Source organism: Rhinolophus ferrumequinum, chromosome 2, assembly GCF_004115265.2.
Source record: "Rhinolophus ferrumequinum isolate MPI-CBG mRhiFer1 chromosome 2, mRhiFer1_v1.p, whole genome shotgun sequence".
NCBI classification, from domain to species: domain Eukaryota; kingdom Metazoa; phylum Chordata; class Mammalia; order Chiroptera; family Rhinolophidae; genus Rhinolophus; species Rhinolophus ferrumequinum.
Window position 1 is genome coordinate 85,208,944 of NC_046285.1, and position 15,679 is coordinate 85,224,622.

Consider the following 15,679-nt stretch of genomic DNA (forward strand, 5'->3'; position numbering starts at 1 on the left):
AAATAAACCAGCTGTTATTGATATGCGAATTTCTAAATATGGGCCATAACATGGAATTCTATTAGTATTTTTATCGTAAGTCTTGTTCCTAAGACAGATTGGATTTGAAATTGCAAGGATAACCAGTGTTTTTTTTAATTGTTGCCTCTTTCCCCAGTCAATGTAAATGCGGATGACTATGGTAACTTGGGTGGGAGGGGGAGGCAAGGATTATTTTTGGTACCTGCCTTTGGGGCTTCTGTTGTTTTAGGTCAGTGAATCAGGGAGGCTCTTAATTGAAAAAAGTGATGTTTGTGCACTGGTGTCAAAAAGACTTAAAGTTCAGAGGAACACAATAAACCGATAAATCCCCCAACCCTCAAATGAAGTATTTCATGTCCCTACCAATATGAGGCTTGCTGTCCTTGTATTACTTTTCTTCCACTTTGAGTTTCTTTAGATATGGCTTTTACCCAGATTTCTTAGGAACACTAATATTTGGGAGTAGGAGGATACAGGGGTGGGAGGGATGCAATTGCTCTGAGCCCTGTGCAATTCTAAAGACAGCCATACCCACCTCAGAAGGCTGGTGCACAAAGAGATTTATGAGCATGGACGGTGAGAAACGTTTTCCACATGACAACTTACGCTTTTCACTTAACAACTTGTATGGCTTTATGTAACCTCTTATACGTTGGTTAACTTATTTGTAGTATAAGTCTAATAATAGTATCTAACACAGTTATGTGAGCACTATATTATTGTAAACGTACATACACATGTACATTTACATGTATCTCTAACTATCGATCCATCGATCTCTCTATAGGAAAAGATTCTCTCGTGTATGATCACTTAATAAATGTTAGTTGTTATTATTCCTTCTGACTTGGGGTTAAAATTTCTGTTTCAATCTCTTTGAATAGGTATTTTCATCACAGGTTTCAATTTAGATAAATGGTTATGCATTTTTAAAGAGCAAAATCAAGAATAAGTTTGAGGGTATAAAAGAAATTATACAATTAATTTATAAAATTGGATTGAGCAGGTAAATTAGCTAATGTTGTGATAACAATATCTTGTCTGCCTCTGATATCTTTAATGAATAAAAGTGACTGTTTTTTCACCATGAGACTGCATCTATTATTCTGCTGTTATTTCAAAAAAAAAGTTACATTCTTTCAACTTCAATAATGAAAATATAATACCAAAAGAAATCATCCTTCTTTTGTATTTAACAAAGCACTTGATCACCAAGACCTTTGCCTTTTTTTCACTTAATGGAGAAAGAATGTGTTGCATGACCATTGAATACTAATGAAACCCCAGTGACAGTTTGTACTGTCATTGTTTGCCAGGTGATCAGATAAAATGCTTTACAATGCTGCTTGGATTATCTAATTAAACAAAATGATATTTACAGCAACAATTTGTATGATTCATACTGAAGGAATACCATTGATTATAAGAGCAAATTCAAAATCACAATTTTTAAAACAATCACAAATTTACAGAAAAGTTGGAATAGTACAAAAACTTATTATTGCCCCGAACCATTTGAGAGCAAGTTGCCACCTGATACCCCATCACCCAGAATACTATAGTGTGCATTTCTTACAGATGTTTTCCTACACAACTACGATCACTGGAATCAAGAAATTACCACAAATGCATCACTAACATTCAATCCTCAGATCCCATTTAAATTTCACCAATTGTTTGAATAATGACCTTTATAACAAAAGGATCCAGCTTAGAATCACAAGATGTATTTAGTCTCTTTAGTCTCCTTTCCCTGGAACAATCTCAATCTTTCTTTGACTATCATGACCTTGACACCTGAAGTTTAAAGGCCAGCTATTTTGTACAATGTTCTCAATTTGGATTTGTCTGATGTTTGTTTCTTCATGATTAGATTCAGGTTGTGCATCTTTGGCAGGAATAACAGAGAAGTATTGCTGTATTGTTGTATCTCAGCAGAGGACACACAAGTTTGATTAGTTCCACTACCAAGGAAGCTCATTTTGATCGTTAAGTTATGGTTGAGTCTGTGAAAGTTCTCCACTATAAAGTTAGTTTTCCCTTTTGTAATCAATAAGCGTTTTGTCGCTGGTACTTTGAAACTATGTTACTGTCCCATTCCTTATCAAACTTTAAATTTATTCATTTATTTATTTGTATCTGAAAGGACTCATGATTATTAAGTGGATTATCATTCATGCTTACCATTATTTATTTTGCTGTCTATATTTTCTGTTTGGGCCATGCAGGGACAACCACCCCATGGACCCTCATTCTGCTTAGGCTTTGATACCCCATGTCCGACTGCCCTCCTACCCAGGTGCCCTTTCAACCCACTGGGGCTCTTGCGCTCTGATTTGGCCTGTTGTTTCTCCTCCAGGCTAGCACAGATTCCTACCTCACTCTGCTCCACATAATGGCTTTAGGACTAAATTGTTCAGGAAAGGAAGGGGCAAGGAAGGGGAAGAAGGAGAGGAAAAAAGAGCCAAAATGACAATTTTACAATAAACTATGTAGCTTTAAATTTCTGCAACTTAATTTTATTTTTTCTCTCTTACATTTTCTCAGTTTCACATAAGGAAACCATCAAGTCACACTTAGGCAATTCATACCTCTATTTGGGCATACTGGTCAGAAATTGTTTTGAAAATTCTTTTAAATAAATCTTCTTAATGCTTGTCTGTGGTGCCTCCTGAGTGTACAGCAAAGAACACAGAGGGAGTATCTAATCATTTGAAGGAGAGAAGACTAATGATGGATTTCTGAAAAGATTTTTTTCAGAAGCTTTACAAGTATGCAATTTAAAGTGTCTGTTCAGTAAAGAAAATAACAAAGCATGGAATACATGAAAGATCTTTTGATTACGGGGGAAAAAACTTTCCCTTTTAAGGTTGTAGAACTGTTATGGTAAAACTGACTCGAGACTTACACATTTTCTGTTGTTCAAATGTAAACTTTAACATTCATCTGACCTCAGTGAGGTGTAAACTGTTGAAGAAACCTGTCTGCACACTTTGACTAAATGTCCAGACAAGAGGGAGCCAAACTGAGTGAACTCAGATTTTTCAGGGCTCTTACTACCCTGAGTGATTCGTAGTGCTTCGGTATATAGCATTCAAAACCCTGTACTGCCCTGTGATAGTTCTTCTACTGCTGTCTCATGTTAATTCTCCTGCTCGTAAATATTTTATAGGTTTCTGCTTTGTTTCATTAACTAGGCTATAAACAGTTTGATTATAAAAACAATACATTTAATGACTATTTTGTTGTGGTTTTAGAGGTATCATCCAAAATAGCAGTAGGTATATAATGGCTTATAAAATGAATGAATGAATGAATGAATGGTCTAATCAACCAATCAATTATCTCAAGTACCTGGTATTAACCATACTTTAAAAGCATTTTCTCATCCTAAAAGCTTTTGGGTTTGGATTTTTCAAGAGAGAAAAAGATCTCTTGCTTTCATTGATCAGGTTGTCGCTTGTTATAGATTCTGTAACATATTAAAAAAAATTGTAGATATCCCCAATTTCATGTAAGAAAACCATTATGACATTCTGAGTCAATTCATCCATTTAGTTGCACATACTGATGAGAAATTGCTAGAGCAGATAAGAGATTTCCCCTTACTTGATAAAGTTAAGGAACAATTTTAAAATCTAATACACTATTCCTACCCTACCCCAAAGATAATGCTTCAATATCATCAGATATTTGGTATCATTGATGGAAGAACATTACCAATGTCTTGAGACAAATATGTAGCTTCATGGATTATAGTTTGTCTGTTATTCCAACTTGCCTTAGAAATACAGTTTTCTTTAATAAGAAATTCAACAAATCTTAAGAATATTGTTATTATTACATACATTACAACCAAAACATCTCTTTAGGACATGAGTTAAAGCAGGGGTGTCCAAACTGCGGCCCGCGGGCCAACTGCGGCCTGCAATCCATTTTTAATTGGCCTGCAGCAAATTCCAAAAATATATTTAGTTTACTTAAATAAACCAGGTGAGGCAATACGTACTTCACCTCGAGTGAGAGGCCCGGCTGTTTGTGTATTTTACCACATATGGCCCTTGGTAAAAAACGTTGAAAAAGTTTGGACACCCCTGAGTTAAAGTATAACATTCACCGGCAGCAAAAGCCATTTTGAGATAATGCTATATTTCTCCTCCTGAAGACAAGCTCTTGACACACATTTTGAAGGTGCTAATGATAAACAGTAATATGGCATCTCTAACTTAGATGCAGCCAGAAAAGGTATTTTACATACAAACACTGAAAGCATAACAACAAATATGTTGCCTTTTTTTAATAAACGTACTGTTTTTCTATCAGTGATTACTAAAACAATAATTACACCAAATGATGACTTGATTTAATATATAAAACAGAAATCAGGCTCCCTCCTCATCACTTCCCAGCTTAAGACCCTCTAATCCTCTTGCTGTGGTCTGCCAAGCCAGGCATGATGTGCCTGCCTCCCCCAGCTCGTCTCTTCTTACTCATGCCTCTATTTCTTCACGTGCTCCAGCCCTGCTGGCCTTCTGCCTGCCCCAGGGAGAGCCACGCTAGCTTTTGCAGTTGTGCCTTGACATTTGCTCTCTGCTTCTAACTGGTTGCCCAAAGGGCGGCTTGGTGGGTGTGAAGGGAGTGCATTCAGTCACCTGCTTTTTTTTTTTTTCAAAGGAGTGGGCAGCTCACAGTGGCCCATGTGGGGATCAACACAACCGTGGTGTTATTAGAGCCATGCACTAACCAACTGAGCTAACCCACCACCCCCAACCGCCTGCTTTTTGTATCAGCTCGTTCCATCTCAAATAAATATGTACTGTAAGTAAACAATTTGTTTTCTATGCAAATGTCACTTCCAAAAAGTCCCCTCAAACTTCTAACCACGTTGCTACACATATATAGAAGGTCTGGAGTCCATTGACTAAAAGCTCTTCTCTGTCTCCTCACAGCTGACTCCTCACAATGCGAGGCTCAACTCAAATGCCCACCGTTCAAGGAGGCATAATGTCATATCCTTCCTCCCCACCATTGTCGCTCTTTCCTTACTGTTTTATGTACTTCATAGCACTCGTAATTGTCAGAGATGAATTTATCTTCATTGCTGTCTAGTCATCATTTATATTTTCACAGCAGATTATAAACTCAATGAGAGCAAGGATTGCACCTTTTTCCTTTATTATATCCCCAGCTCTTACAACAGTGCCTGAAATACAGTAAGCACTCAAAATCTGTTGAATGCATAAAAATGTTCTTTATTTGATAAAATTGTATATCCCGCCCAATTCTGAGCCAAATGATCCTAGCAACCCTATTTAGCAATAATATGACAATTGCAATTGCCCTCTAACCAGTATTTCTTCAGAATAGTTAAACCTCGCTCTATTTATAACAAGACACTTTTAAATAGAAGCAAATGAATAGGCTACAAAACACAAAATTATATTTATTAGAACTCCATTTTTGGACACAATTAATCAATAAAGGAAGTTGTTAATTCTCCATCCTTTTTCCCAGGCCTGGAGAATGGCTCCACCATTCGTCCCATTCATTGCTCAAGCTAGAAATGTGGAAGTCGTAAGAGGTGTACACTGCTCCGTCTCCCTCATCTCTTTTACATTCAATGAATCTTACTGATTGTGCCTCCTAAATATCTTTTCTGGTCATTCATTATGACGCCCACTCAAGCTCTGGGTGCCAACTCAACTATCATACACTCAACTATCACGTCTCAACTGTCATGCACTCAATATATTCTGTTGAATTAGAAATATTCCCCATTTTGGCTATAAAAAACAAAAATTCCCTCACTTTAAAATGTAGTTTAATATCTCATCTTTTTGTAATGTTTTAAAAGAAAATCATACTGAAAATTCAAAGAAAACTTTAGATATCACTTGTAAAAATATACAGACTTTTAGGCAAATAGAAATCAAGTATGATTTTTAATTTTTAATAAAATAGATTTTATTTCCCCAAAAAGTCAAAGAGATCCCTGAGACACATTACTGAGCCAAGAATTTGATAGAGTTTTCTAAATGACATCAAATATAATTGCAAAAAAAATTTAAAACATAATTTAAGCTTTTCTTATTGGGTATAGATTTGGAAACTGAAGTTGTTTCAGTTTAATATAATTTGTACCGAGGAAAATGTTCTGTTGCTGGTGAGTGGCAAAGTAATATTATAAGAATCATTGTCAAACATTCCTAAAAAACAGTTGAAAAGGGAAAGTTCCTTGAGGGTAATTTCCATGGCAAAGCAGAATAAATTTTATGTAATATTGGTAGATATAATAGTAGTAATATGGAGCTAAATGCATTGTGGGAAATTCACATTATTCAAGTGGTGTAATTAGGCAGTTTCATAATACTATCCCTTGCATCTAATTAGGATCAACTAATTTTACCTCAAATTATTTATTTTCGTCGAAAAGAGCAATCTTGAAACTTCTAAATATTTGTGGTATTACATATTTTTATTATTTTTATTTATTTGTTCTTCTGGCAGATCAAAAGTGATGTCTAGATATTTCTGATGGGATGTAAATATATAGAAAATAATAGATTAGTTGAAACACTTGAAAAAACCCACTATTGGTATTTTAATTATTATTATTATTATTATTATTATTATTATTATTTTGAAATGTACAGGAGGTTTTATTTTATGATTGCTAAACACCTAGGGATGTGATAATTTTCTTATTATGAGAAAGACATCAATATAAGAACGCAGAAAGATTGATAGTATTTTCAGCAGTTGATTTTGAAACCAAGTGGACGTGAAAAGAAACACTACAATGTACAAGATTTGTTGTGCCATATAATGGAACTTGACAAGGCTGAAAAGATTTCAAGCCCTAATGAGTACTGTATGAATGCTAACCGAATACCATGGGAAATGGCTGCGCTTGCCAGAATCGGATTTGGAAGCAGCAGGAGAAATACATCCTGGCAACTGGGGTCTGCTTGTTCTTTTAGAGTTCGAGACTTAGACAAAAACAACAACATAAATAAAGACATTCAACAACATCACATTTCAGAATCAATACATTTTGCTATTCAAACTTTCAGAACAACTGCTTCTCTTGATCTGTCCCTGAGAACGCAGTGTTCTAACACTTCCTTCTCGACCCTCTGCCCTCTGGCTTCCCCTCCACTCTCATCACCTCCTTATTGCTTGTCTACCACTCTTATCTTCTCTCCACATTCTGTCTCTTTAATCATTTACCCCTGCTGCTCACTACTTCCATCTGAGTTTCTTAGACACATATTTCTCTCTTCGTTGCTTCTCTGGGTATCCTGTCCTGGTTTCCTCAGCTGAGTCCTTTTAGTTTGACGCCGAGCCTCTCACGTTACCCTCTCTATAGCTGATTCCATGGATATCTTCAGGCAGCCTCTGGCCAATGCTACTTCTTCGGTTCCCAGCCTCACACTCCAGCATTCACCCTTCACGGAACACTTACTAAGTTCCAGGCAGTTGCACCAAGAGTTTCATACAGATGATCTCCTTTACCTCACAAGAGCCCAATATGATAAATATTATCCATCCTATTTTGTTCGAAGAAAAAAGTGAGGCTCAGAAAGGGTGAGTATCTTGCCCAATTTCTCATGATTGATAATTGTCTATGCTGGGATTTGAACCCAGTTGAGTCTCACTCTTAAACATTATGGAATAGTGGCCCCTAATTTGTAAGCATTCATATAACACGACTTGCCCTGACTTTATGCTGTGATTTCCTTTATACCCACCTCATTTATTAGACAGTTTCCATCTTGTACTGCACATCTGGTGACTGGGTTTCTCTATATTTGAATGTCTGCACTGTCACCCAATTACTCCCCTTCCTTTTGGCCTGGCCGAGGGAGACCAGGGAAAGTTGGAGAAGAGACTTTCATTGCACATGCAATGTCTGGCCTTTCCTTGCACATTTCAGGTGTTTGATGAACAGAGTCCTGTCCTATAATGACATTCTAGGGTCTGGAGACTCAGTTATGAACTAATAGATGTTGGCTCACAAATCAACTGGTAAAGCTGGGGAGAGGTTGACGTTTGACTCTCCAAAGGAACCAGATTCAGTCTCAGCACTGAATCTGAATCAGTGTCATGACTGAGCTTTGTGACAGAATATGACACCTTGGATGCTGTTAGAACCCGCCTTTTCCTGTTCTTCCCTAGTTCTCTCCTGATTTAGTGAAGCTTGTGTCTCATGAGCCAGACTTCTCCTCTAGTGTGATGCCTTGGTCTGGGCCTTAGCCACACTACTGGCTAGCTCTCTCTCTCTGCCTTCCTCTTGACCTATCAGCCTGGTTGAATGCTCGACTTGGCCATCCCAGCTCTGCCCCTGGCTGCCTGCCCTCATGAGTTAAAACCTAGCCACCTCACAAGTAATTTGCCTGAATTTGTGAACATCAACCTCGCTGGATCTCCTGCTTGCCCTGTCCTCCTTACATCTTCCTCTTCCTCACCACGGGCAACTGTTTCACCCTCAGCCTCTCAGTCTACCATCCACTCCAAGGTAAATAGGCCAAGCTGTTAGGAAAAGATGGGCCTCTCTCCACCAGCCCTTGAGATTTGGGTATTTACAAGATCTTACCTCCATCTTCTCATTTGCACAAATCTCCTTAGGGACTCCTTCCTTCTCATATGTTTCTCATGACTTTCTCATTACTAACCAATCTTTTGTGTCTTTTGAAAGCCTTTCCTACTCTGAGTCTTGCCACTCTGTGTCAAAGGGATTCCCGGTATATCTTTTCCTTGCTTGCTAAAGTTTCTGATCAAAACAAACAAACAAAAAACAACAATCACAAAAACATTTTCAACTCTGATTTCTCAATTGCACTCTATCTTCCTTTTTAAAATGAATTATATTGAGGAATAATATGCATACAATACAAACACAATAAAATGCACTTCTGTGTATAGTTTAATGAGTACTGACAAATATAGATACCTATATCACCTCAGTCGTGATATGAAACACATCCATCACCCCAAGAATTCCCTTATGCAGCTTTTCAGTCAAGTTTTCATCCCCACACAGTCTGGCCCTGGGCAATTACTAATCTCTCCTCTGTCACTATATGGTAGTTTTATCTGTCCCAGAATCTCATACAAATAATGTAGAATGTATTGTTGTGTCTGGCTTCTTTTTCTTAGTAGCATTTTTGAAATTCATTTATGGTGTGTATATTAATAGAGTGTTCCTTTTTTGTTGCTAGATGGCATTCCTTTGTAAGGATCTAACACATTTTGTCATTCATCTGTTGACGGACATTTGAATTATTTCCAGCTTTGGCTACTTCAGTTCTCTCTCCCTCTCTCATTATTTTTTCATCTAACTTTTCATTTTGAGATAATTATAGATTCACATGCAGTATTAAGAAGTAATACAGAGAGATCCCATGTACCTTTTACCCAGCTTCCCCTAAGAGTAACATCTTGCAAGACTGTAGTAGAGCTACAAGTAACTAAAGTAGAGCTACAAAACTACAGTCAAAATACAGAACATCTCCATCACCACAAGAATCCCTCACGTTACCATTGTACAGTTACATCTACTTCCCACCCTCTCACACCCTTTCCTTAATCCCTGGCAATGGCTAATCTGCTCTCTTTTTCTAAAATTTTCTCATCCCAAGAATCTTATGTAAATGGAATAATATAGCAGTATCCTTGAGATGCATATTTTTTTCACTCAGCATAATCTCTCTGGAGATTCATTCAGGTCATTGGCTACATTAATAGTTTGTTCCTTTCTATTGCTCAGTAGTATTCCATAAGCTAGTTGTAATACAATTTGTTTAACCAATTACCCAATGAAAGATATCTGGGTTGTTTCCAATGTTAGTCTATTATGAATAAAGCTTATGTAATATTTTTGTACAGGTTTTGGTGTGAGTATAGGTTTTCATTTCTCTGGAATAAATGTCCAGAGGACAATTTCTGGATCATACGGCAGTTGTATGTTTAGTTTTTTAAAAAGATATAGCCAAACTGTTTTCTAGACAGCCTGTACCATTTTACATTTCCACCATTAATATGAGTGTTCCAGTTTCACCACATCCTCACTAGTATTTGGTGTTGTCACATTTTTAAATTTTAGCCATTTTGATAAGTGTGTAGTGATCTCATTGTGGTTTTAATTTGCACTTCTCTAATGGTTAGTGATATTAAACATCTTTTGTTGTGCTTATTTGTCATCTGTTTATCCTTATGCTTTTTGCCCAGTTTCTGTTTGGATTATTTGTGTTTTTACTGTTGGGTTTTTAAAAAATATATTCTAGATATTAGATCTTTGTCAGATATGAAGTTTGCAAATATTTTCTCCCCAGTGTGTCTTTTAATCCTCTTAACAGGGTCTTTTACACAGCAAATATTTTAAGATTGGTGAAATCCAATTTATTAATTTTTCCTTAATGGATCATGCTTTTGGTGTTGCCTAGAATTCTTTTCCTAGTCCTAGATCTTGAAGATTTCCTCCTGTGATTTTTTTCTAAAGTTTCATAGTTGAATGTGTCACATTTAAGCTCATGCTCCATTTTGATTTAACTTTTCTATAAGGTATGAGGTTTAGGGTGATCGTCCTCCCTTCCTACTTTCCTTACTTACTCTCTTCTTCCCATCTTCCTTTCCTCCCTTCCTTCTTTCCTCCTTCCCTTCCTTTCTCCCTTTCTCCTTTTTTCCTCTTTTCCTTCCTTCCTCCCTCCCTCCCTCCCTCCCTCCCTCCCTCCCTCCCTCCCTCCCTCCCTCCCTCCCTCCTTCCTTCCTTCCTTCCTTCCTTCCTTCCTTCCTTCCTTCCTTTTTTTCAGCCATGGATGATGTTCAGTTGCTTTAGCACCATTTGTTAAAAATACTGTCTTTCCTCCATTTAATTTTTTTGTACCTTTGTCAAAAATCAGTTGGGCATTTTTTTGTGGCTCTATTTCAGAGTTCTCTAATCCATTCAATTTACCTTTTGTTACTTCCTTTCCAATGTCTACGTCTTTTATTTGCTTTTCTAGTCTTATACTGACTAGAATTGCCAGCACTATGTTGAATAAGAGTGGTAAGAGCAGACATCTTTGCCTTGTTCCCAATCTTAGGGGAAAAGCATTCAGTCTTTCACCATTAAGTATAATGTTATCTGTAGTTTTTTCTTTTTTTCTTTTTTTTTTTGTATTTTTTATAGATGCTCTTTATCAGGCTGATAAAATTCCTGTTTTTATTTTTCTGAGAATTTTTATCATGAATAAATGTTGTATTTTGTCAAATACTGTTTCTTCATCAATGATATGATCATGTGATTTTTCTGTTTTCATCTGTTCATATAATAATTATATAGATGGATTTTTAAACATTAAATCAGCCTTATATCCCAAGTCCCACGTGGTCATGATCATTCTTTTCATACATTCTTGTATTCTATTTGCTAATATTTTGTTAAAGATTTTTCACATCAGAGATATCGGTGTATAGTTTATTTTTCCTTTTTTTGTACTATTTGGTATTGGTATCAGGGTAATACTAGTTTCATATAATAAACTGGTAACTGCTCCCTCTTCTATTTTCTGAAGACACTGTATGGGATTGTTGTGAATTTCTCTTTAAACATTTGGTTGTATTCCAGTGAAACCTACTAGGCTTGAAGATTTCCTTTTGGGGGGATTTTAAGTTATAGATTCTTTCATGAATAGTTATAGGGCTATTCAAATTATCTATTTCATACTGAGTGAGTTGTGAAAAATTTGTATTTTTGGAAGGATTTCATCTAAGATATCAATTTTTGTTTGTGGTATTCCAATACTATTTTATTTATTTATGTTTTATGTCTGCAGGTCTTTAGTTGTATTGCATTTTATTTATCATATTGATAATTGGTATTTTTTGTAGTCTTGCTGACAAAGAAGTTTGTCACTTTTATTGATCTTTTCAAAGACCTCTTTGTTTCATTAACTTTTTCTATTGATTTTGTTTTAAATTCTTTAATTTGTTTTTATCTTTATTATTTCCTTCTTTTCCATTGTTTTGTTTTCTTTTTCTTTTGTTAGGTTTGTGCAAAAGTAATTGCGGTTTTTGCAATTATTTTTAACCTTTTAAACTGCAATTACTTTTGCACCAACCTAATAGCTCGTCCATCTTCTGTATTTGCAGTGTTTCTTACAGACGGAATAAAGTTCGATCATGTTTTTAAATCCAGTCTGCCAATCTGTGAATTTTACTTGGTATATTTGGACCCATTTATATTTAATGTTTAAGTTTATCTCTTTTTCGTTTTTTTCTGTGTATTGTCTCTGTTTTTGTTTGCTTGTTTTTCTGATTTTTCTTGCCTTTCTGGGGGTTTCTTGAATTTTTTTAGAATTCCACTTTGTGTTGCCTATGTTTTTTTGAGTGTAGCTCTTTGTATAACTTTTTCAGTTATAGCTCTAGCTATTAGATTATATGGACATAACTTTTCCCATTTACTGTTGTCATCATTTTAGTAGTTCAAGTGAAGAACAGAAACCTTACCTCCCTTTATGTCTCTTTACTCTCCCCCATTTATAAAATGATCATCTTAAATATTTTCTCTACATACATTTTAAACCAAATGAAACAGTATTACAATTTTTGCTTCAAGCATCATACTTTAGAAAACTCAGAAAAAGAAAATCTATTCTCTTTACCCATATTTTGATTTACTGTGTCCTTCTTTTTTGATATTCCAAGATTCTTTCTTTTTAAAATTTTCTGGAAGGATGAAAGAACTTTGAATACAAATAGGTTGCTTTGTGGTATATCTAAGGGAATGGCTGGGAGACCTCACTAGATGCCCCATGCCGCCCCATTCCCCAGTAATAAGATGCAGTTATCCCAAGAAGGGCAGAGTATCTGCTCAGAGAACCAGAAATGAAGGGCTCTTGGGAATGAAAACAAGGGGTGACTAAGCAGTGCATGTCGCAGACACAGGCTGCCTCCTAAGTCCCCTGTGTCTGCGTGTTTGAGAAATGACAAACCCTTCTTTCAACTTCACTCCTTTATAAATTTAAGTCACAACTTCAAGGACAAAGGGCAGGGGAACTGAACAAAGTGAAATTAAATTTCTGTGTCATCAGCAGAAGAGAGGCTTATAAAAACTAAGTTGAAGTACAGTAAAACAAATGGAGTGATACTTCTTACACAGGAGCCTTTGAGTCTTACACCTTTTTCTCTTTTTTGTACTCTCCTGCTTCCCTTTCCAACATCCAATTTCTGTCAGATTCACGACTCTTGTTCTGAATTTTCCAGATGTAACCTCAGTCATCTCTGACATTTTTTTCCTCCTCTCCATCGTCAGACTCCTCAACTGATCCTTCCTTCCTACAAAATATTTCATGGCCTGCCTCCTAAGTTTCCCACCACCACCCTTCTCTGAATATCTTGTTGAGCGCAACAATTCCTTAGCAGTTCTCTTTGTCCCCCTTGCCATATTCTCCAAATGTTATTTTCCCTACTTCAAACTTTTCATGACTTTCTATTGCCAACTGCGTGAATGCAAACCTCTTCGCTGATTTTTCCGAAGTGTGGTTTTATTCCGCCTAGTTAACCTTAATTTTTATCACCCACTGAGCCACAGTGAATCTGTTTTCTCCCTTTCCTCTACCCAAGTCCACCGTCTTTCCAATCTGCTATCTTTGCTCATTTGTTTTCACACCTCACCCCCATATAAAAAGCAAGCTTGGAATACCTTCCCTTCTTCCTCCAGAATATTCTACCCTTTCTTGACCATGCTTCTTACCCTTTTAGCTATGTATTCTGGAGATACAACTCTTTCCAAATGAAACTTCTGTACCCTCAACCTTCTTTTACCAAACGCTGCTAACAATACACCAGTAAAATATTCTGCTCACTCTTTTTTCCTAGCAGAGGCAATTTCTTCTATTGGGCTACCCATTTTCTCAGCTCTCCACGGCTTTTGACATTATTCCCCTCCTGCCACGTAAATCGCTCTCGAGAGTCATGCCAACTAATTCTTGCTAGCTGTCCCATTACCCAGAGCTCTCATCCACCAACCTCAAATCAGTTTCCTCCACAACTCTTACAGTCTTCTGGTTACTCAGTGACCTGTGTAATGTCTTAGACTCACAATTATGGCTTTCTTCTACTTTGATGGCCCTCCTGCTGCTTAGCTTCAATAACCACGGCGACTCCTTCCCTAGACTATCCCTTCTCCTTTGTCCTGTTGATGTCATTCATCTACTCCAATTTCCCCCATGGACCTTGTTTCCTCTGACATTATCAAAATATCTCTTAAACTTTTTGCTCTCTCTAATCTCTATTTTCTCCTCAAACTACTAGTCTATTTTCCTCAATATCATCAATAAAACACTTCTTCCGTAATCAGTAATCATTACCAATTTTATGGTGTAAAAGCGATCTCAATGAAACACCAATACTTTCTCATTTCTAAATCCAAAAGACCCTTTATGTTCGTTTCTGAAACGAGTGACAGATTTACGCCTTCCATAAAACTCCCTTCGGAGACTGGCTTCCTCAGGAGGCGGTCCAGAATTGCATGACTCCCGTTCTTCCTGCTCAGTGTTCTTTGTCCACCCCAATGCTGGTGTTGCCTGTGGTTCACCCCCTGCCCCCAGCTATCATTTGTACGTGAACAATTCCCAAACCTCTGTCTCTTGTTATAACTCTGTCCTGAACTCTGGAAGGGCATTTATAGTGCCACACTGTACCCTTTCTAACTGGATGTCTTTTAAGTATCTCCAACTCAGCAAGCATTGCAGCCTTCTCTACCATCACCCTCCTGCCACACCCAGCATTGGGAGACATTACTACAATGTAATTTGTAAGCAAAGAAGTAATGATGGTGGGACTGATTGAAAATAAGCAAATGTGAGCATTCCAGACTCTGAGTTGCTAAGCTGTCCCAGGCAGGCAGAATTTTTTGATGTACGGGATAGATGCTGATTATCATGACCAGTATCTCCAGGGATAGGCAATTCTTTCAGCTCCTCTGCCTTACTGGAAACGCTTTTTAAGAGTACCTCCTCTCTTTGTCTTTATTTTAAAACCTGCAGGCGACTTTCTGATCCATAATTAGATTGAACGAAAAGGCAGATGTCCGTTATTGAGACTGGAATGTAGTTGTTGTATACGCACACGGTGGCATTTTAATTGGTAAGTGGATCTCTCGTCAGTCTGCTGGGTGTGAGTCAGTGCCCCTGTATTGGTGAACTCTAGGTGAACTGTGGAGAGATCAAGTTTCTGGATCTGTAACACTGAAGACCAGACTCTGGACTGTGGTGATTGAAAATAGACCATGAGCCTGAGAGGTGAGGTCCAGCTAAGGAGGACAGCAGACTCTTCTTGTTGATGCATTTTTAGCCGTACGCACTTCGCCTTATATGTCCCACACAGGGATTATCACAATGAAAAGCATCAAAAAGTTGAATATTTGCTTATTATCTGACGTTCGGTATTTAATGGAGTGTCCAAAAGAACAATGTTAAATGCATTCAATCCCACAAGAATTTCTAGGAGACCCGCTCCAAACCCCACAATGTGAATTTCTAGGAGACCCCAAAGCTTCTATGACATGAAAGACCAGAGAAATATTAATACTAGAAAGAGAAACAACAACAAAGCAGCACATGAAGTGGCAAAATCCTCAGCGGCCTCAAGAATGATATATCCATCATTTGTTGTG